The sequence below is a fragment of the Lynx rufus genome, unplaced genomic scaffold (assembly GCF_022079265.1).
Source record: "Lynx rufus isolate CCGP_SWC_20201006 ecotype Redwood Valley unplaced genomic scaffold, mLynRuf1.p SCAF_2, whole genome shotgun sequence".
Lineage (NCBI taxonomy): Eukaryota > Metazoa > Chordata > Mammalia > Carnivora > Felidae > Lynx > Lynx rufus.
The window spans coordinates 168,245,406-168,269,131 of record NW_025814834.1 but is presented as its reverse complement, the minus strand read 5'-3'; positions in this window follow the sequence as shown (position 1 = coordinate 168,269,131).

The window sequence follows — 23,726 nt, the reverse complement described above, 5'->3', positions numbered from 1 at the left end:
AGCGAATGACTGACACGTTCCAGGGACGGCGAATCGCAGCGAGCGCGGGCGGCAGGGGGAGGGTGTGTAGTGGCAGACGGCCGCTGGGATTATGAATGGGGGCGGGGGGGGGGGTGGCTAGTGTGGGGTTCAAACCAGGATTTTCGGCATCCGGCTTTGGTTAGGCACGCAGGGCTGTGCGTAATCCTTCAGTTCTGGTGGAAAGAGAGATGCCGTGAGCTCCTGGCTGGGAGTGAGGGTTATTTTGCAAAACTCCCTTAGTATCGTGCGGCAGAGTACTGCGGGAGGTCGGCGAGGTAGGTGGAGGAGGAAAAGAAGCGGGTAGGGAATCAGGGAGAGGCCAGCCCTCTGGGGACAGTGTGCCTTGCACCTTGGAATTGACAGGTGGTGGCCGCAGCAGTTACAACCTACTACATAGCATCTAGTCCGTGCAGTAAGATCACATTGTTATTCCCCGCACCGGGCGGAAGAGCGCAGCGCGGCAGAACAAGTGCCACCGGCGAGCTGTCTCCCAGTGGGGGGTAGTGGGGGTACAGAGAGGGGGTTTGGGGGGACCAGTGGAGGAGACCGGAGCTCGGGCGCGTCGCGGCAGTCTGCACCGCCCCGGCCGGGGTCTTCATGCCCGGCGGCTCCGCGCGCGCGTTCCGCAGCCGTCCTCGGCTGGTGCGCCCCTTTCCAGGGCTCCCGGACTCGCCACGGCAGCTGCGGGCTCCACATCGCCGGCCGGGTTGCACGCGAGCCGCGCGCGAGCGTCTCCCGCCGCCTCTCGTGCCCCGGGGAGCGCACTGCACGCAAGAGCCGAGCCGGGCGGAGCCGCGGCGGTGCACCAGCGGCGCCTCAGCCAGCAGGAGGGCGGCTTCTGAGAGGGCAGCCTGAGGTAAGGGCTGCCCAGGAGGCTGCGGGTTTATTTTCCTCCTTCTCTTACTTCCTCACACAGAGGAGACGAAATGGAGAGTGTGCGGTGCTGTGGGTTGATGGGGGGCGAGGGAGTATGGGGCCGCACCAGGGTGGTCGCCTTGACGGCGTCGTTGGTGCCCCTAGTAGGAAATCCACCAACCGGCCCTTCTTCTTCGCTCCCTCCTTCTCTGCCTCTGCCTCCGCCCTTGAACCTCTTGGCAAACCCTTAGGCAGGAGAGGCAGCTAAGGGAGGAAGGAGAAAGGCAGAAGGATTTGCCCGGGAGTGGGTGGATTGGCGCGCGATGCCCAGGGATTGCGGGCGGCGGGCGCGGGAGGGAGACCCAAGAGTTTGCTGGGTTGCGGCCCCAGGATGGTCCTGTGCATCCTGGTGGCTGGGGAGCCAGGTGGGGCGCGCCTAAGGCACAGCATAACGAAGGCCCTGTCAGCAACTTTTGGGAAGCCCTATCTCTTGTCTGGGGAGGGGTGCTGGGATGTGTTCAGGGCCTGGCCCTTTCTGAGCTACAAGTGTGTGTGTGTGTGTGTGTGTGTGTGTGTAGGGTTCTCCTCCCCTTCCTTCCTGCCATCCCTCCTCTTCCATGTTCCTCTTTTGCTTCCTTCCTTCCCCTTTTCACAGACCACCCCCGCTTCCATGTGCCATACTTCAAACAAATACAAACCCACTGTAGCCAACAGCTTTGAAGCAAGTATAAAGAAGAGAGCACAGAGGAATAGCTCTTAATTACATTGTGGTTCATTTTCAAGATGAAAATATTTGCATATAAATAACATATAATGTATTCTATATAGTATAATATACATATATGATATACACACGTCTGGGGTAATTTTTAAGAAATACTTTGAGACTTTCACCTAAAATTACATTACATTTACATTATGTTTACATCACATGTATTTGGTGCTATTAAACAGAAATGGTAAATCTATGCATTCTGTGTCTTAGATCTGTATGAGCTATAACTGTTCTTTGAATCACATCCATCTTTTAAATTCAGAGATTTCCAGCTACTTGAAAACCCTGGGCTACACTGCAAGAGTAAAAGGCACATTAAATTAAAAGAAAAAGTACTGATTTTTTTTTTAGTAGATCATCCACTTAGCCCTCTTTCCTTTCACTAAAAGCGGGTAGTTATGCCAATAATTTTTATAAAAACAAAAACAATTGGGGGACTTCAAAGTGTTTTCACCTAGACCTGAGGTATAGGGAGAGGTCTGGAATATATCTGGCCATGAATTGACAAGAAGGTAGATAGGGCAAATGATTTCACTTCAGGTAAAAGAAAATTCAGCCACACTTCCCTCTGAGGGTACCTCATCTATCCTCTGATATCCCAACTGAGAAACCCCCTTAATGTCAACATGTGCCTTTGGCGTCACAGTGGTCTGATCAAGTCTTCAAATCAATATTGTAGGACTTGGCTAATAACGTACTTGCTGGCTGTTCCTGTTCTTTTTCTTTTTAAACAACAGAATGTCAGTTACAAAAAAAAAATAAGTAAAATTGTTAAAGATTGGAATTGTTGAGATGGCACGATTGACACATTGAGGCTATATATGTATCATCTCTCTATATTCCTTATCGCAATTGTGAACTAAGCAATTTTGCGTTTTGTCTTCTTTTAGTTTTTTTTTTTTCTCAGCTGATCTGCTTTAATATCTGATTTGACGTATTTGACAAAGATGAATTATCTTAAATTTCTCTAGAGGGTACCCACCTGGGCCTGCTAATTTCTTTTGAATAGAGTTGGTTTTGGTTTGAAGAATAAGAAATCAATCATATATGGTTTTCTGATCTTGGAGTCCTTTGTCTAGGGATAGATATTTAATCATAGTGGTAGGCACAAGTAAGGATGCATGTTTCATAAAAATATTAGACACAGAAATGATATTTTCATTTTGGTTGATAAGCTGAAGATTTAAAATTATGAAGGAATAAAGAGTCCCGTGTTGCTCTTAATATCTTATGTGGCTCACTTTGGTTAGGGAGCAAGAGGTACAGGATGCAGTCTTGAGTTAGACAGATTTAGGGGTTAGTAATTTGGACTTATCTTTCATTATTATTATGACATAAAAATCTGAGGAACAGAGTTTGTAGAAGGTGTGAAGATGTTGTTGATTACGTGACAAATGGGTTCCTTTGAGCACTGGTTGTTGCAGTCACCTTATGGTAATATGGCAGATAATATGATGTGTCAAATCTTCCTTCAGTGAAGAGCTTGTTGCCCCAGCTTCTGAGACTCCTGTCAGCAGATGGCCTTCAAGGGCCCTTGAAGGAGATAGCCTGTGGCGTAGAAAGTGTCTTTGTCCCGTCTCACTCCCCTTTCCAGGGAAGCTCACACCCAGTGGCTGATCCATGTGGGAGAAGGCCTGGCCATCTCAGCCCTACTCCAGATAACTCTGAACATTCCAGCTCTGGAACTCCCTACGGGACTTGCCTTGCAGGTTGACATTTCCCATTTCTGCTTCCTTCCCCATTCTCAGTTGTGGATAGCAAGGCAGTCCTTAATAAGATTTCATGCTCAACTGTATCGCTGAGTGGGCTTCCTTGGGGAAGCCAACCTGTAATAACGTCTGTGTGCACATTCATTTTGCCAGTTTTAATCTTTTCTCTTTTAAAAGGTACTGCCACTTCTCATTATAGGACATTTCTCTGACCCTGTCACCCTTCTGTTCCTCCTTGTTTTATCATTCTTTCCTTTTATTGGATTTACAGTTTCTTTATTCTCTTTTCCATCTATTGATTTCAACATTATATATCTCATTTCTATTCCTTTAGTAGGTATGTTTTGTTTTTAACATTCAGATTTTGTGTTAGCAGATGAAATTAATTAAAATATCTACTCTTTTCATGAGTAATATAAGGGCCTTACAATGTTATAATTCTGATCATGCCCTGTATTTCATAATATTTTGTAGCACATATTTCCACCACATTTTTTTCACATGCACTGTGTCATTTTATGTAATTAGTTCTTCTTTTGTGGGATTGTTTTCATAGTCCATGTTTATTTGAATTTACCCACATTTTCTGTGCTTACTGTTGTTTCTTGCATCCCTTCTTTCTGGATTCAAAGTCCTCTTATGGAAGTAGTTCTTTGGCAAGTATCTGCAAGTGATAAATATCTCTTCATGTATTTTGTTTGTTTGAAACTGTATTTTATCCTAACACTTGAATAATAGATTATCTGGGAGCAGAATTCTAAGTTGACAATTCTTTTTCTTACCACTTTGAAGATACCATCTTCCAGCCTCTGTTGTTAATGATGAGAGATTGTTTCTTGGTTGCTTTTAAGATTCCTTTTTGTCTTTGGTGTTCTGCAGTTTCATCATGATGTGCCCAGGTGTGGGTTTGTTTTACTTTTTCTCCTTGGGTTTTCTTATTATTTAATCAGACAATTCTTATATTTCTCAGATTATTATAAATTTGTGGCATATCTCATCATGTATCTTGCCTCTATTCTCTCTATTCTTTCCTCTGGAATTCTTATTACACATATCTTGGACCTTCTTGGTTTATTCCTCATGTCTATTACCTTGGTATTTTTTTTTTCCACTTAGGAACTATTTTTAAGAGGCATTTGGGGAATCGTTCAGGACTGTTTTCCAGCCAACCAATTCTTCACTAGTGCCTTATCTTTTAAGTTGTAACTCCATTGAGCTATGATTTATTGTTTCTTTTCTAGAAGTGCTAATTGATGCTTTTTTATATCCACCTGATTTTTTCCCTAGGGTTTCTATCATTTTATTATGAATTTTGTCCTTATTTTATCTGTTTAATAGTCATAGCTGTACTATTTTGTAGTCTCAAATTGTTCTCTTACTTGAAATTCTTCTGCTGGTTCTTCCAAAACTATATATCTACTATAAATAGATCTTTTCCTTGTATGGTTTGTTATTGGGATTATGAGTTCATTTTCAGCCAGGTTTTTACTTTTGGTTGTTTCCATAGTAGTTTTATTTTTCCCAGTTTTTGAATGTTTTCATGTAGAGTGATATTGTGTTTGTTTCTAAAGAATAGCCCCGGGGTTTTCCTGGTCTAGGGTCAGGTTTTAATTTTTTTAACTTTTTTATTAAAATTTTTTTAGTGTTTATTTTTGAGAGAGGGGGGAGTGCACCTGTGTGTGAATGGAGGAGGGGCAGAGAGAGAGGGGGACAGAGGATCCTAAGTGGACTCTACACTGACAGCAGAGAGGCTGATGAGGGGCTCCAACTCATAAACCATGAGATCATGACCTGAGTGAAAATCAAAGTTGGATGCTTAACTGACTGAGCCACTGAGGCATCCCTAGGGTTAACTTTTAAAAAAAATTATTGAAGTATAATTGACATATAACATTATATTTTCAGGTGTACAACATAATGATTCGATATTTGTATGTATTGCAAAATGATTATCATGTTAAGTCTAGTTAACATCCATAGCATCAGCTTTTATGTTAATTTCCTGGCTTGAGATTCCTGTACCATGCAGGTAATGTAAATTCAAACTGTGTATGTGTGGGTTTAGGGATTTAATCCAAAAATACTTTTTTCCCTTCTATCCAGAGTCCCAGAAAGAAGACAGATTTTCTTCGTACTTCCCAGGCCAGGCTTCTAGTCCTCAAACTAAGGACTCAATGTCTTTAGAGTTCTTTATGCAAAGGTCTCGCTCCAGTTACTTTCTTCTCATGGGCCCCAAACCAAGTTACCTGTCCTTAGACACATATGAAATCTCCAGCCTCTTGGCATTAATGCCTGTGTCTAAGTTCTGTATCAGTTTGGGTTGCTGTAGTGCCACCTCACTATTCTGCTATTTGTTTCTGTTCTGATATCTAAAGAATACCTTTTTTTTTTTTTTGTCTCTTCAAGTCTAACTATTTAACCTATTTAAGTTATCCTGGTCTTTTAAAAAATCTAAGTATCTATGTTTGTAGCAGAAAGGAAATTGGTCTCCATTAACACAACCAGCCATGCTAGTGGAATAAGACATCTGTTTGTGATTGTATCCACTTTGAGAATTGACTCTTCAACTCTTTTCTTTTTTCCCCACGATCTATTGACACTATTTTTAAAAACTTAATTATACTAGTCCCTTCCTTCCTTCCTTCCTTTCCAACATTGAAAGAGACAGAGGGAGGGGCATAGGGAGAGGGAGAGAGAATCCCAAGCAGGCTCCACACTGTCAGTGCAGAGCCTAATACAGGACTTAATCCATGAATGTTGACATCATGACTTGAGCCAACATCAAGAGTAGGACGCTTAGCTGACTGAGCCAGCCAGATGCCCCCCTGTCCAAAAAAGATGTCTTGCAGATTGTCCCACAGCCTGGATTTGCCTACCAGTTTACACACTTGATTAGATTCAGGTTAAAGGTTTTTGTTAAGAATATTCCTACTTGGGTGCTGTGTTCTTCCTGTTGCATCACCCGTTTGTCCCATTACTAAGATTACTTGAAAGGAGATATCTACTAGATTTCTCCTGTTTTGTTTTTCTTACTTTGAGACTACATGAAAAACCTGCTTCTCTGCAACTTCCACCCTGTTTTTAAAATTTAATTTTAAATTTGGAGGTAGTTACAGATTTACATGTAGTTGTAGGAAATAATATAGGGAGATCCTGTGTGTCCTTCACTAGGTTTTTCCCAGTAGTAGCATTTTGAAAAACTATGATATAATAACACAACCAAGAAATTGGCATTCATGGAATCTACAGATCTTACTCAGATTTCACCAGTGTTATACTTGTGTGTGTGTGTGTGTGTGTGTGTGTGTGTGTGTGTGTGTGTTCTATGCAGTTTTATCATGTGTGGAGGTTCATGAATCCACCACCACAGTCAAGACACAGAACATTCTCATCACCACCAAACCCTTTATGCTGCCCTTTTTAGAACTATGCCTGTAGGGCACCTGGGTGGCTCAGTTGGTTAAGTGTCGATCTCTTGATTTTGGCTCAGGTCATGATCCCAGGGTTTGTGAGTTTGAGCTCTGCCCTGGGCTTTGTGCTGACAGTGCAGAGCCTGCTTGGGATTCTCTCTTTCCCCTCTCTCTCTGCCTTGACCTTGCTTGTGTTCCCTCACAAAATAAATAAATAAACTTAAAAAAACTTAAAAAAAAAAAGAATTACACATGCCTCCCTCTCACTCCCTGGCCCCATTTCTAACCCCTATCAACCACCAATCTGTTCTCCATCTCTATAATTTTATCATTTCAAAAATGGTACATAAATGGAATCATAGATAATATGGCCTTAAAGATTGTTTCTTTTCTCACTACAATTCCCCAGAGATTCATCTGAGTTGTTGTGTTATGAATAATTCATTTCTTTTTATTGCTGAGCAATATTCTATGCTATGGATATACCACAGCTGTTTATCCGTTCATCCATGGAAGGACATTTGCACTGTTTGCAGTTTGGGGCTATTATGTTTGTGTATGGGTTCTGTGTAAATGTAAGTTTTCATTTCTCTGGGATAAATGCCCAAGGGTGTGAATGTTGAGCCTTATGATACTTGCATGTTCATTTTGATAAGAAATTGCCAAACTATTTTCCAGAGTGGATGTACTGTTTTACCTTCCTACCAGCAATGTATGAGTGATCCAGTTTTCGGCATTGTGTTAGAGTTTGTATACCATTTTATTATGTTTTCTATTTGTTTCTTCTGCTTCTTATTCCTTTATTTCTCTTTTCTTGCCTTCCTGTGGTTACTTGAACTTTTTATAGGAATCTAATTTATTTATAATGTTTTTGAATGTATCTCTGTATAGTTTTCCCACTGGTGGCATTGGCTATTCCTATATATATATTTATGTCTCTTTACTCACTCTTCTTTTTAAATGCTGTTGCTTTGAATATAAGGTAGTGTTATATGTTTTGTTTCAATCATTGAATATGGAATAATTTAGACAACTCATACTAGGGAAGAGTTTGTGGTTGACAGTTCTTTTCTTTCAGCCCTTGAAAAATGTTCCCCTCCTTTAGGCCTCTCTGGTTTCTGATAAGAAAATCATTGTCATTTGGATTGATGCCCCACTAAAGGCAATAAGCTATTTTTCTCTGGCTGGTTTTATGATTTTTCTTTATGTTTAGTTTTTAGAAGTTTAGTTGTGATGTGTCTTGGCATGGATTTCTTTGGGTTTGTTCTGTTCAGGATTTGATCAGCCTCTTAAATTGATCTGCTTTTGTCTTTCACCAAATTTGGGAAGTTTTCTAGCACCCCCCACCCCCAATATTCTTTCAGTCCCAATGTGTTTCTCATTTCCTTCTCGTCCTCTAGGAATGCTGTAGCTTTTCTTATTGTCCCATAGGGCTCTGAGACCCTGTTCATCTATCTTTCTCCTCCTCCTCCTCTTCCTTCTTCTCCTCCTTCTCCACCTTCTCCTCCTTCTCCCTTTCCTCCCTCTCTTCCCCCTCTTCCCTCTTCTCCCCCTCCTCCTCCCTCCTCTTCCCCTTTCCCCTTTCGCTTCTCTTTTTCCTTTCTCTCTGTTCTTCAGATTGGATAAATTCTATTGAGCTGTTCTCAAGTTCACTGATTCTATCTTCTGTCACCTCTACTATTGAGCCAGTGAATGTCTTATTTTGGTTATTGTATTTTTGTTCTACAATTACCAGTTCTTTTAAGAACTCATAACACTTTTGCTGAAATTTTCTGTTTTCTTTTTCATTTATTTCCAGAGGATCTGAATTTACGTCTTGGAGTATTTTTATAATTGATAGTTTAAAATTCTTACCAGATACTTATAACAGCTGATTCACTTTAGTGTTAGTGTCAGTTGATTGACTTTTCTCATTCAAGTCATGATTATATCCTGGACATTTTGGCTACCATATTAGGAAGCTTGGGTCTTATTTAAATTTTACATTTTAATAGTCATCCTGTTTAGATTTAGCACACAGGTCCTGGATTACTTTTGTGGGCTGTGGTTTCAATGACCATTTGCTTTCTAGGGGCTTTGTTGGCTGTTATAGTCTGTTTGATTTGTCAGGTGCTTCTGGGCTCCTACTGAACCCTGCTAATACCACCAGAGGGTGGTGGAAGGAACCTCCCAGGCCAGGCCTGCTGGTGGTGCCTCTAGGTAAAGGAAGGGATTTTTCGGCCTGCAGGGATAAAAAACACACTTGTGTCTGGAGCTTGTTGCCGCGGGATTCCCCCTGCCAGTGCTGTGAGGCCATCTGGTGCTGTTGGCTGGACCCCAGTTACGTACAAGGGAGGAAAGAGCCCACCTATATATCATCCACTGCCAGGTTGGGGTTGGGAGACTTCGGGCCCGAGTAACCTGCTGTGGGGACGTGAGTCCTAAGGCATCCTACTGCTCTGCTGTTCCGTGGCTCGGGGGTCACTAACCAGCCCACCTCCTCTTTTCACTGTTTTGAGTCCTTCTTTGATTGCTTTTTGTGTTATTTTTCAGTGTTTATAGTGGTGCTAAGGGGGAAGAGGCCAGGAGAAGTAGGTACCTGCCATCTTGTGTGGATCAGGCGTATATGCCTTTTAAAAATACCGGGTTGACTCATCAGCCATGTTATCTGCTAATATAGTTGAAAATACTCATTTGACTGTGTTTTCCTGTAATATATATTTGTGAGGGAGACATAGTCTAAGCCTCCCCTTAAATTTTCTTAAATTAAAGTCACATTAGGTTAATTAATGTTACTGTAATAAGATAATTAAATGTTAACTCAATGCTGTTAGTGGGATCTAAGACAAAAATCTATATATGTGATATTTTCTGTATTGAACATTTTTCTCCAAGTTGTTTTATCGCATTTGAAAAAAAAATTAGCACCTTTTATCTCTTGCCATCTCTGAGAAATACTAAAAAGATCCTTTATCAGGTGGATGCTTTAAACCGTAGAGAAAATAAATGACATTATTTGCACAAGCAACTTGGTGATATTTAGAGTGGATTAAGGAGAAGATACCAGGATTCTGTCTTTGGCTGTCCTGCTTTATGCCACAGTGCTGACTCATAGAATACTGTCATTTTCAGAACTGAAAGTGAACTTAGAGATAACCTATTCCAACCATATTGTTTTATATTTAAGAAAACCAATACCTTCAAAAGCCATAAGGGAACCTATGTTCCTTCAATTCCATAATGGCGGGGCTTATTTATTCTGAATTCTTAGCCTTTCCTAATTTTGTTTTCTTTAAGAAATTTGAATCACTTTCTTTTTAGAAGACTTAAGAAGAAAATTAAAATTATATATTGAAACATGATTTCTCATTCCCTTTTCTAATAAGGAGAAAGATCTCTCAAATAAGTTGTGATGGCATGATGATACTCTCTTTAAAAAATAGGCATGTTTGAAAATGTGATGAACATACGGACCAACTATCCAGAAAAATGAACACAAACTCAAAAATTTGCATGCAATATTGAAGGTTTGTGAACTCCTATGGAAGACACTAGATACTATGTTTTTTGTCTTGTTTGTACCATGTGATATCTGTGGATGGTCTTTGCTGGGGAAAATGACATAGGGATAATGCCTTATTTTATAGTCAGACTCACCCTTAAAAGCTTGTGTATCCTAGCAGTTGTCCTAGGCACAGTGCTGGGGAATTTGTTTTCCTGCAGGTTCTAGAGAGCCAGTAGGTGAGAAGGATATAACAGGACCAGCAGGTGTTAAAACAGACAGTGGGAAATACAAACAGTCAACCCAGCCCACAATACTTGCCTTCTCCTCCCTGCTACAGGTACATACACTTACCTCAAGGTTTCTGGGAGAGATCCGTCCTCTGCTCCTGTCTGCTGTCACCCTCTTACTGTATGGACAAACATTGCCCTTTGGAGATATTTCTCCTTTTCTCTACTAAGTCTGCTCTAGTGGTCATGTATACTAAATTTCACCCACATCAACTCTTAGGGATTGAAAGAAGAAAGCTTATAGTGCCATTTGATGTATTTATGGGGGACTTTTTGGGGGTGAGAAGAAAGCCACATCCATGTTTTTCTTACAGAATGGATCAAAATAATTTAAGAGCATAGAGTGAGAAATGTCTCTGCGTTCAGTGAGCGAGTAAGGCCAGCATTTGTTAAATTGTTAAGCTGAAATTATTTTTAAGGAAACTGTTTATGTGTATACTTAAAAGAAGCTCCTATATACTTCTCTGTGACTAGTGCAACTACCTAGATTAGAAATAAGATTCTGAAATGATTTGAAGTATCATGCTGTATAACTAGAGTGAAAAATTTCAGTGCATAAAAATGGGGAGATTGTACAAAAAGAAATAATACGACAGTTTTTATTTTTTGTGCTTTTATATATTTTAAAAATTTGAAAGGAATTTTGTTTTCAGGGTTGCTCTTTAGTAATTGAATAATTGAAGACTGAGAACCCCAAGTCCTAAGTTCCGTTTCTGCTGTGCCACTAAGTGGGTAGATGACATCCCCTGTGTGAGCCTTACGGTATAAAATAAGCCATCGAATAATCTCTAAGAGTCTTTGCAGCATTATGATTTAGTGAAACTTTAGTAGTTATTATTTGACACATCAGGGGAATTTTTTGATAGGCCTATGTAATTAAGTATTAGTCATAAGAAAGCTTTCCAGGGAACTAATTTTTAAGTTTGAAATTATTATAATACCTTGATATGATCAGAAATTTGTATTAGGGAGGTCATGCTTGGGTTAGGGCTACCTAACTATATGGGTACACTGCGGCGCAATTTGGGGGAATAAACACTTTAATGCTGATAGTAACAATGGCAGTAGTGATGATGCCTGTGTGGATGACGTTAGATTTAGTTGGTCTAGAGGTGCAGTGATACTGTGGTTTGCTCCTTCAGCATCACTTACCCCTTTTCTCTTTTCTCTTCCTATGCTATACAAGTTGGAAGGCAAATCATTCAACTTGTCAGCCTCCCTTGAAGCTAGGAGTGGCCCGTGTTACAAAGATTAGATGCAGATTTCTGGGGAATGCTTTCTTTCTTGGGAAAGCTGCTCAAGAGGAAGGTTCTTGTCCTTGACCCTTATCCCTTCTTTCTTGGAAGAGCATGGATGCTCTGAGGTGAGCACCCTCTTACAAACATGAGGAATAAAACCAGACACTTAGGATGATGAAGCAGAAAGATAGATGTAGCTTGGATCCTTGGTGATATGTTAGAGTAGATCTATCAGGTCTGCACTGCCTACCTCCAGCCTTATTATTCCATGAGAAAAAATAAAACCTTCGTGTCTTCTAATATTTATTAGGTTTTCTGTTACTCTGAGCCAAACACATTCCCAACTGAATATGTAATTATTATGACTTTGCATTTTGCATTTTTTGAAGGATAAAATTAGTGTTTATAGCTCTTTGTAATTACTAATGTCGGACTGCAACATTTAAGCTAGTTTGTACAAATATTCTCATTCCGAGGAAGCTAGGGTGTGAAAATTTTGGATAATTCGTAAAATTTTATTTTATTGTTCATAGCACGAAGAATAGCATAGGACTCTGTCTCTTGTATGCTTAGAGAATATTTCAAATTTTATTCAATGGGTGAAGTTTATATCAGAAAAACTATTTCTGTAAGTCACACCTCCCACTTTGCTGTAATCTTTGGTAAGATGGGGATACAGCTGAAGAATACCAATGAGTCTTGAAAAAATGTTTTCCTCATTTGGTTTATAGACGAAAATGTATAGCAGAGTGGGTTGCCTGCTTTACTGTTTAGTCTAAGGTTGTTTCTAGCAGATTCCTTCTGACCTCACACTTTCACATGACTGAAAAATACCTTAAAAGAAGGACTTTAAAGATTAAAGAAGAATGGCCATTTGCAGTATGTGGAAGTAGAAAATGGAGGATTTTTTTTTTTTTTTTGGTCTGACATAGCATTTGCATACTGTCCGTTTGGATTTACCTGCTTTGAGTGCAGAGAATTAATTTTTGCATATAAGCCATATAATGAGAGAAAAAGGAGGATCCAGTTAGAATATATTTGTGTTGTTTTTTCAGTTAGAATTGCATTCATTTGAGAGCAACTGAAAATTTGACATGTAATACTACAAGTAAGGAGTTTTTGTTGTTGTTTGTTTTGTGTAGATTTTTTTTTGTTTTTTTTTTGTTTTTTTTTTTTTTGTTTTTTTTTTGTTTTTTGTTAGTTTTACATGAAATAAGATACCTGGAAGGAGACAGTCTAAGACTGGGGCAACTGCACAAGAGGATTATTAAGGGTTTCGGCTCCTTTTTGCTTTTGGCTCTACTATCAATAGTGTATAGCTTTCCTTTTCTTGGTGGAAAGCCAGTTAGTGAACATCCAGGAACAGCATCTGGATCGTAGGCAGGAAGAAGGGGCTAGAAAAAAGGCAAGGCATACACCAGCTATCAGTCCTTTTTTATAAGGAAAGTGATAGCTCCCAGGAAGATGCATCTGGTAGACTTCTACTAATATCTTATTGGCCAGAACTGTGTCAGTGCCGCCCCCCTCCCCCGCCAACTATAGGGAAGTCTAAGAAATAGAGGTGGGCTTTTTTCATAAAAAAAGAAAAAATACAAAAAATAAAAACAAAAATAAACAAAAAAGAAGGTAATGTACAGTTTTCTGTATGTATAAAGTCATGCTCTATTTTGGGAGATCACAATTTGCTTCATGACTCAAGGTGTGGAAATGTTTGTGTATGGATTAATTTAGAAAATGGTTACCAGTACTGATTAAAAAAAGGAGAAAAATACAACTAAAAGGAAGAAACACAATTTCAAAGGTTTTTCGGTGATGAAAATCCACATTTGTATTTCAAAATAATGTAGTTTTAAAAATGATGTGAATTCCTCCTTTTCCTCTGGCTTAATGAATATCATTTACTCAGTATAAAAATCTTTATATGTTCCACATGTGAAGAATAAATGTACATTAAATCTTGCTGAAAAGAAATACGAGAAACTTGGTACCTCTCTCCAAACATTAGGATTCTATTATAGTAAGGAAGATGGAGAGAATGGATGTTGGGTAGGCAACCAACATTGTCATTACATGAAGAATATTTCTCAGCTTTAAAAGTTCTGTTTGTAGTATTATATCATAATAAGTACAATCATATAATAATATCATAATAAGTACAATCTGGAAATCTATTGAATTGTAACAGTTTAAAAACAGTTATTATTATTTGCCTCAAATATCTAGGAGGTACAGTCATTTAAAGTTTTGTATCAGTTGCCACTTTGTGTCAAGATAGCTGACTGACATTTAAAACTCAAAGTATATCTTTTCTTTTTTAAAGTTTATTTATTTTTGAGAGAGAGAAAGACAAAGCATGAGTGGGGGAGGGGCAGAGAAAGAGGGAGACATAGGATCTGAAGTAGGCTCCAGGCTGAGCTGTCAGCACAAAGCCCAATATGGAGATCACAAATCGGGAGATCATGACCTGAGCTGAAGTTGGACGCTTAACCGACTGAGCCACCCAGGTATCCTAAATTCAAAGTATATCTTAATGGTCATTGGGATTAAGCTAACCATGGGCAAAAAGTTTTAATTTTTTTCTATAATGAATAATGACATCTATAAGTGTGAAATTCTAAGAAATTAGTGACAATATTATGTACTACTGCAGTCATTCATGAAATACTATGGTTTATTTTTTGTTTAAATTCGCATTTATATATTTTGGGGGTTTTTTGTCCAAAAAATTTTAATGACATAAATGAATAATACCAAGAGCAGATATTTATTTTAAAAAGGACAAAATTGGCCGAATTCCAGAAATTCTGCTTTGTTGTTCTTATTCGGATATTGACAGAAATATCCTGTAATTGAAGGTTTATTCTCCAGTTGGTGTAGGCACTCTACTTAGAAGCTGTTTATCCACATTAAGAAGGATAATGGATCTTTTCTGTTAAATTTTTTCCATTAAAATAAGGTGAGGCAACTGTTCTCACCACATTTCAGAGGGATAGTACAAAGATAAATGAAATAATGGATGTGAAGTGCATTTTTTTTTTGCTCTGAAAGAAGGTGTTATATAAATTCTATAAATAGGATTGTTAATGTGTAAATAAGATGATGGGTGAGCATTTCCAAAAGTGAGTATCATAACTAGCCATTTTTAGTATGATCCTCAATGTCAGCTTTTTCCAAAGGAGAGAAATACAGCAACACATTCTTACGTTCTTGCATTAAAATATCAAAGGTAAACTTCAATGTGAGGAGAGAATGTATAGAGTTTCAAAGAGAGGCGATTTATTGAGTAATGCAATACAGTCATAGATTTTACATGAATACAAAAAGTCCTTTGGGTCTCTTAAGTGTTAGGGAAATGAGAAAGCTCTGATTAAAATGTGAGCTCTGATTAAAACCTAGAATTGAGCTTCCAATGGCTATATCTTGAAAATAATGAGGTTCTGCTTGACTCATATAAATCTTCCAAAAAGAATTTTGTGATGTCTTCAGTAAAGGTTTTTTGTTATCCCTTTGGCCACAGGTTTTTATTCCTTTAAAGATAATATGAGACAGAAAGTTGTTCCTTATTTTCTAACTTGACTGCCATGCTTTCTATGTGCTAGTCACCGTAAAAGCGAATTGCATTATATGGTGATAAGAACACTTAACTTTGAGCCAGGGGGCAAGGTTCATGTCTCAGGTTTGCCACTAATTTATCTGTATAACTGGGAGAGTTATTCAGTTGCTTTGTGCAAAACAACATCCTTGGAGCTATTTCTTTCTCCTCTTCAGGCATTCTAGACTTATGGTGCTTAAGTTGGCCAGTTGAGGTTATGGGGAAAAGTCACATCTCTGTGGAAAGAGTCCTGCCTTTCCTTCACATCAGTCCTATGGTGATGGGTGTTCAGCCATGAATCTGGCATATGAAAGCTGGTCTGGAAGTGGGTACAAAGAGGGAAGCTTTGTTTCTTTTTGCACCTTATTCTCTTGGGTGATTTGTTGAAAATAAGGCTTAGGTGTGAGCTCACTGGTGGTTTATGCTGAGACAGTAGCTAAAATGGAACTGAGTTGGCCAGTTAGGGAAAGCATACCATACTTTGTAAATCTGATTATCAGATTTCTCTCCCTTCAAGTCTTTTGAAAGTCTTAGTGTCTTAGCTGTCTTCTGAAAACAAAGAGGAAGGTCAAATTTCAGCAAGAACTGTAGGTGGGAAGAGTTCCCTCTAGCCCAAACCTGTGCTGTAGTAATAATGAGAACAATTACTGGAGAGTAGGAAATTCCTTAGAGATATGATGCAGATCATGGTGGGGACTGAGGAGATGTGGCTTCCAAGTACTGCTAGAGTCCAGCTGCCATTTTTGAGATGGAGGCTCTTCCTCACTGCACACCTTAAAAGCTTGGGGTTTACTTTTGTTGAAGAAGATGGCAGGTTCCTAGAAGACTTACAGTTTCCTTATCTGGAAAGCGAGGAGATCAGACTAAGTCATAGTTTCACAGCCATTTTTATTTTCTCCCCTCTGACTCCTTTGTTTTGAAATATTTTGTCTACCAAACTATTTCTATAATGATGTCTTTTTGAAGTAACCAGAAACATATAAGACAGCCAATTAGAGCTTCCAACTAAATGTGAGATAACAAGTGTTAACCATTCTGAGAAGTTACAATTTAGCCCAAAGCAAACAAATTTGATATTTTTGTCCATTCAAGAATGCAACACATGTTGACAAATTTATCAAACTGCAAATTTACAGTTTGATATGTCATTTAAAAGCAGTGGTCGTCTGTTGTGCCCTTCCTCATCTCTGGTTCCTACTTTCTAGAGGCATTACTTTGAAATAGTTCACTGTTTCTTCATGTTTACCTCCATTTTGTGAAAACAAGATGCCTATGCTGCTATTTCTTGCTTTCTAGTTTGATTCTTTGCATAATTGTTTCCTGCTATGCATTTTGACAGACACACGCACATGCGCGCGTGCGCAGACACACACGCACACACATACACACTCACCTACTTTGCTTCCTCAGTTTATTTTCAAATTGCTGAGACAGTAACTATCACTCACAGCTGAATCCTTTGGGATCCTATGATTATATTTCCTTATGAATGTTTTTATTTTCTTCCTGTTTCATAACTGTTTCAATTATTTTATTTTTCAGAGTTTTTAAAGTGTCTGTCACTATTTCACCCTCAAACACTGCATCTAAATTGTAAATATTTTCTAAATATATTTAATCAGACAGCCTATACATCTCATCCTTTTACTAGCCGCATGCAGCCTCAAGCTGTGCATACATTTGCTCACTGTTGTAATTTTGGAATCTTCCTTTCCCATTTAAATTAGGGTCACTGTAGGCTGAGGTAACAAGTGGCCCCGGAGTCTATAACCTTTCAAACACAACAGAAGTATATGTCTCCTTCGTGTCAGATTACTGAGCTGTTCTGGGTGAGCTGGGGTGGGTGTTGGTGGGAGTTTTGACCTGCTGTTTTGGGTGAGTGGGTTAGGGTGCTGCTCTGCTTCCTGAAGTCACTCATAGACCCTGGTTAGACGCAGCACTGTTTTCAGTACATGAGTTCCAAAGTTATCATGGTCCACTAATTCCGTCAGAGCACAGAGGGAGTGCTGGGCACGGCTTACATCCCTCCCACTTACATATCTTAGTTGAGAACTCTGTCTTGTGGCCAAACCTAGTGGCAGGAGAGGCTGAAATCATGTTTTTCCTGTGTGTCCAGAGAAGTGGGCTTTGGTGGGCAGTTAATCGTATCTGCGGTGCCATCATTCTGCAGATTTTTTTTTTTTTTACCTCTTTCCTATGTTGGATCCCTTGTTTCCTGATTTCTATAGCTCTTGCTCTTTCTTGATTTAGTCTTTTGTTTTGATGGGTGGAGCACGTCCTCCAATATCTTCCTAAGGTAGAGTGTGTTGAAGGTAAAAACTTTGAGATGTTTTATATCTGAGAAAGTTTTTATTCTGTTTTACACCTGGTAGATAGTTTTTCTGGATGTAGAATTCTTGTTGGTAGTCGTTAGCCTTCAGCATTTTAATGGCATGTTTCATTGTTTTGCTATAGTTTTAGCCATTGAGAAGTCTGCTGCTATTCTGATCTTTATCCTTCAAATGTGATTTTTTTTTCCTTTTTTTTTAAATTTTTTTTCAACGTTTTTTATTTATTTTTGGGACAGAGAGAGACAGAGCATGAACGGGGGAGGGGCAGAGAGAGAGGGAGACACAGAATCGGAAACAGGCTCCAGGCTCCGAGCCATCAGCCCAGAGCCTGACGCGGGGCTCGAACTCACGGACCGCGAGGTCTTGACCTGGCTGAAGTCGGACGCTTAACCGACTGCGCCACCCAGGTGCCCCAGTGATTTTTTTTTCTAATTTGAAGGTTTTAGCATCATCTTATTATCCTGGGAACTTTAAAATTTCAAGATGATGTGCCATGGTGTACGTTATATCTAATTAATTGTGTGTGGGAACTCAATGGATTTTTCTTTCTGGGCACTTTCTGGAAATTATTCTTGTATTATTAATTTTATCAATTTTAAAAAAAATCATGTTTATTTATTTTTGAGAGAGACAAAGCGAGCTGGGGAGGGGCAAAGAGAGAGAGGGAGACACAGAATCCGAAGCAGTCTCTTGGCTCTGAGCTGTAAGCACAGAGCCTAACATGGGGCATTCTGTGAATGCATAAAAAAGAATACCTACTGGGCGCCTAGGTGGCTCAGGCAGTTAAGTGTCTGACTTCAGCTCAGATCATGATTTTTGCAGTTCACGAGTTCGAGCCCTGTGTGTAGCTCTGTGCTGACAGCTTAGAGCCTGGAGCCTGCTTCCGATTCTGTGTCTCCCTCTCTCTTTGCCCCTCCCACATTCATGCTCTGTCTCTGTCTCTCAAAAATCAATAAACATTTAAAAAAAAGTAAGAAAAGAATATGCACTAAAATAAATTGGGTAAGTTATTCAGAAAACTTACTCATCTCTTCTGAATCCCTTTTGAACTCCAAGTCATTACCGTCTGTATTCATCCACTTTGTGTACCAGCAATAGTGCCGACCCTGAAAAGATGCTTAGCAATCATGTAGAGTGAGCCTGCTTTGTGATTCCTGCTAGAGGAAGGTTAACATTGCTGGATTCTCCATTGTTCTTATCGCTTCCTCACAAGCAGATGATTTCTAGATGTTACAACAGTTTTCCATTATTGTTTCTTGGGTTTTCTTCCAACCAAACCAGTACTCATTCTGCAAGTTTTCATGAATGTTCAGGTCACCACAACGACTGAGAACAGGTCACTGAGAACAAGGCTAGGATATTATCAGTTGTAAGATGTATCTGACTTCAGAGCTATAAGAGTGTGGAAATGTGCATGGTATTTAGATATGGAACCATCTGAATCAATCCTGTAAAAATTTCTTATCTTTTTAAATCCAGTTTTCACATCTTACATATTGTTATACAATTTATTTTAGTACAGATAGAGAGATACAGTCTGGCTCTTCTCCTGTGTGCCTAATTGTAAAGTAAGGAAGGACTGGAATTTTCTCAACAGGAAATGGTAAGAATCCCTGGAGATCTTTTACCTCTAACAGTAGCACATGTGCCAGAAGACTCACCTGAACTGGGTGGTGATCAAAACATAAGAAGTACCACGTTTATGCTCAGGCACCCTTTTGCAGGTGCATCCCGGAACTATGCCTAAAAGCAGTGGGAAATATTTTTCCATCCGTCCCTCTGTATAGATTCACATTCATATTGTAAGTGCTATTCTATAACTGAATATATTTGGCCAAAATTGAGTAAGACTATAGGTTTCTAGTATCTTTATGAATGGCTGCATTCATAATAAATAACACTGTACTATATTTAATCCTTTCTCCAATGTTGAACATTAAATTGCTTCCATTTTGATTCTTGCATTTAAACAATGCTTTAATAAACATCTAAATATAAATGTCTGTAATTTGTTGAGTTAGGGAATATACACATTTTGAAGGCTTTATGCCATCAAATTGCCTTTCAGAAAGGTTATACCCCAATTTATACTTCCACAACTATGTATCAGAGTGATCATTTCCTCACATCCCTCTGATTCTGGGTTTTGTCGGTCTTTTGTGAATGTGAGGAGGGGAAAATGATTTCTTTGTTGTTTTTGATTCGTTTTCTTTGATTACTAGGGAGCCTGAAGAACATTTTAATGTGGTGTGGTTTCCTGTAAGACAGAAAGAAGCTGCCCAAGTAGGGTGAGTGTGAGAAGGGCAGCTGGGCAGTTTTTTGATTGACGTCAGTAGAAGGTTTCTGGCAGGGAATGAGTAGTTACTGCTCTGGATTCTCAGAAGGTCTAGATAACTCTGTCTTCAACTCTTTGACCTTCACAGAGATCCTTTTCATTGCCTTCCGTAAGTGTCTGGATGCCTTCCAGGTAGTACAGTTTTGGTACTTTGATCATGGTGTCTGTGCGCATCCAGCCCTCCAGACTGTATGATCCTCATCTGGGATCCCAAGTCCTGGGTGGCCTTGGGCCAATAAATAGGGCAGGTGTAAGTGTGGGCTTTGAGTCCATGGAGGGCAAAGAGAGGGTTCATCAAGGAGGTGGAAGAACACAAACATTTGAAGGCAAACAGAATAAGGTAAAGTGAGGCAATGTTTGAATTCTGGACAATTGTCTACATAGTAGAGGAGGGGAGGACATGTTTGCAAAGTGGGCTGAGGACACGCTGTGAACTTTGAGTGTGTCTGGAATGTGAGTTTAAGGAGGATATCTTTTATCTTAAGGGCAGTGGAGGACCTCTTGACATTTTTGGAGTACCGGTATGGGGAGACATGACCAATGTCATATTTTAGGAAAGGGAATAGCATTGAATGACATTGGAAATGTATGCAAGCAATATACAAGTTTGTATTTCTGGTGTGTATAACGTGTCCTGTAGTTGATATTAGCGAGAACCTTTTTAGTTGTGGCTGATTTATGTTTAAAAGGACACAGAACCAGGTGAATGCTTCCAGTATTCTGTTGTTACTCGCTTTTTCCTGGAAAGGGAAGGAGGAAGTAGCTCAATTTCGGACAGGTCAGGCCATTGGAAAGTGTATGGGTTATAACAGAAAGTAAAATTGTTTTCGAACATGTTGTGTGGTATGTGGGTAGATATTTGGCATATAAAAATGGAAAATGAACTCAGAAACTGCATCAAAGACACCCTGTAGACTTGCCATAAGATAATCAACTTTGCCAAATGGCAGAAAATGTGTAATTTCAAATGGAAAATGCACTCATTAAGCCCTTTAGACTAGCTAAGTTGTATGTGTTATATTTTTATTTAATTTCTATATGGACATGTCTTTCATGCTTGAAATATTGGAGTAAATGATACCTAAACACTGCCTTCATTTGATTGTGAAATAATCTTAAGCACATAGTACAAGACATTTTAAAAAGGCCTTAACATTAATACCTTGGAATTGGATGGTTTATAGTTATTTTCTTATTTTCACTGAAATTTAAACTGTTTTCTGAAATAGCATTCTTATATTTTTAGATAACCTGCCTTGGCTTGGTAGTCAATAGCTGAATAAGTAATTTCATTTCAGGTGTTACTACTGCCTGGCAGACATTTTCAGGGATGGTCATAAACCCCATTAGTGATCATTTTTTAGAGGCAGAATGGCAAACATCTCATAATACATCATGCCTTGCGCTTAGCTCATTTATGAATAGTTACCCCTGTGGATCTTTTTGGAGCTCAGAAAATGCAGTTAAATTTGTCATTGAAGAATTCAATTTTTATTCTTCCAGTAACTGCAGCCAAGAGCTGTACTCTCTTTCAGCCTCGATAAGTCATAGTGACATTCCTAGGCCCAAAGAAGGATGCTTGTTGAAAGCTGGTGGGTGGTGAGAGAGAGATGCATATATAACTTCCCTTTCAGATACAGTTAGAGGGCTGCTCCAAGGTGGAGTGTTTATAAATTACGGAGTATTCCCATCCTCCTCAGTCTGGATTTTCTGCTGTAACAAAGGCAATTTTTACTATTTATTTCAACCCTGGCACCTTTATAAAAACCTTGTATTTTCTCTTTGTGAGGGCCGGTAACTAATATTTATTGAGTACTCCCCATGTGTCAAGCACCTTACTCAATGCTTTAAAATGCCCTCCCATTTAATTCTTACTATAAACTTGTGATAAAGGCATTATTATACTTAATTTGAAGATGAAACCAATAAGTCTCAACCAGATTTAAGTAATTCCTTAGGTTTGTATAACAAGAGGTGATTTTTTTTTTCTTTTCACCAGTCCAAAGTCTATACTTTTTCTGGGTCCTGCAATAAGACTTGATATGCCAGAATTTTAAAAATACTTATTGAGAGTTTTATTGTACTCCAAGTGCATAAATTATCTCATTGAATCTTCATCAAAAATAAATGAGAAGTAGGTACATTTATTTTTATTTTCAAGATGAGAAAACCAAGAGGTTCATAGTCTGAGTAATTTGTTCGACATCACATAAAGCTGGGAGTCAAACCATGCCCATCTGACACTAAAAGCCTATGCTCTTACCTACTGCCTGGCCTTGAAAGTCTTTGTCTTTAAGGGTTATGTTTTCAAATTCTTACTTTTTTACAATCATTTTTTAATTAATCATTTTGCAACTTAAGTACATACAGTACCACCTTTTTTTAAATTTAAAATTTAATTTAAAATTAGTCGATATACAGTGCAATACTGGTTTCAGAGGCAGAATCCAGTGATTCGTCACTTACATACAACACCCAGTGCTCATCACAAGCACCCTCCTTAATCCCCATCACCCATCTAGCTCATCTCCCACCCACCTCCCTCCATCAACCCTCGGTTCCAGTACCACCTTTCCATGTAAATGTAATAAGGGCTAATATCAAGGGCCTATGACATGTTCTTATTTCATTAGGGTTTCTCAACCTCAATATTATTGACATTTTAGGCCAGACAATTCCTTGTTGTTGGGAAGGGGCCTTGTCCTATGCATTATAGGATGTGTAGCAGCATCCTTGCCTTCTTCCAGTGGCACTCTTCCCCCTCTCCCCAGTTGTGACAACTAAAAATGCCTCTAGGCATTGCCAAATATCCTTTGGCGGGGAAGAAATCACCTAAGGTTGACAACGCTGGTCTGTTACGGAGCCCCGTGTAAGGCTCATGCCCTTATGACCTCCATTTCACACAGGACGAGTAACTCACTCAGAGTCACATTTCTGGGCAATGGCCTCTCCAGGACTCAAATTCAAGGCTTACATATATCTTTGGACTAATTTTAGTTTTAGTTCATGGACTGTGTCCTCAACCTTAACTTGAAAGTTCTGGAAGGCTTGGGCTATGTCAGATGGTTAATTTTCTTTTGCTCAGGGGCACTGAGAAGAGTACTTAATATCATAGTGCTTTGACAGATGTTCATTTAACAAATGACCCATTTTATGTGAGTCATATTTAAATAAGGATCTTTTAAATAAAATTTAGCTTAGTGTGGTAATTAATAACAGAGTTTGGAGTCAGATGTATCACAGGTTTAAATCTTATCCTCGCCATTTATTAGTTCTAGGCACCTGAGAAAAATTTTGACCTCTTTTAGGTTTGGTTTCCTCATTGTTTGGAACTAACATTTCCTCCTGTAGATATTGTGAGGAATAACTGTCATCCGCCAGAGGACATGACATAAGGTTAAAAAATTTAGTAAATGGTAGCTGTTAGTAATACAATAATCATCATATTTATGGTAATAAAATGGTATCACTTTTCCCTTTATAATGAGACCATCCCATGTACTTACATCTCAATCAAGTTAGAAAAAATGTTTTGTCTACCTGGAACAACTTGAAAGCTGCTGTTGCATTCACATTAAATAAAAAAAATTACATAAAATAAAAAAATTCAGAAAAGAAATGGGGATAGTAGAAGAAAAATATAAGGCTAATCAAAAAACAGGACTATTACACAGACTAAAATAATGTACT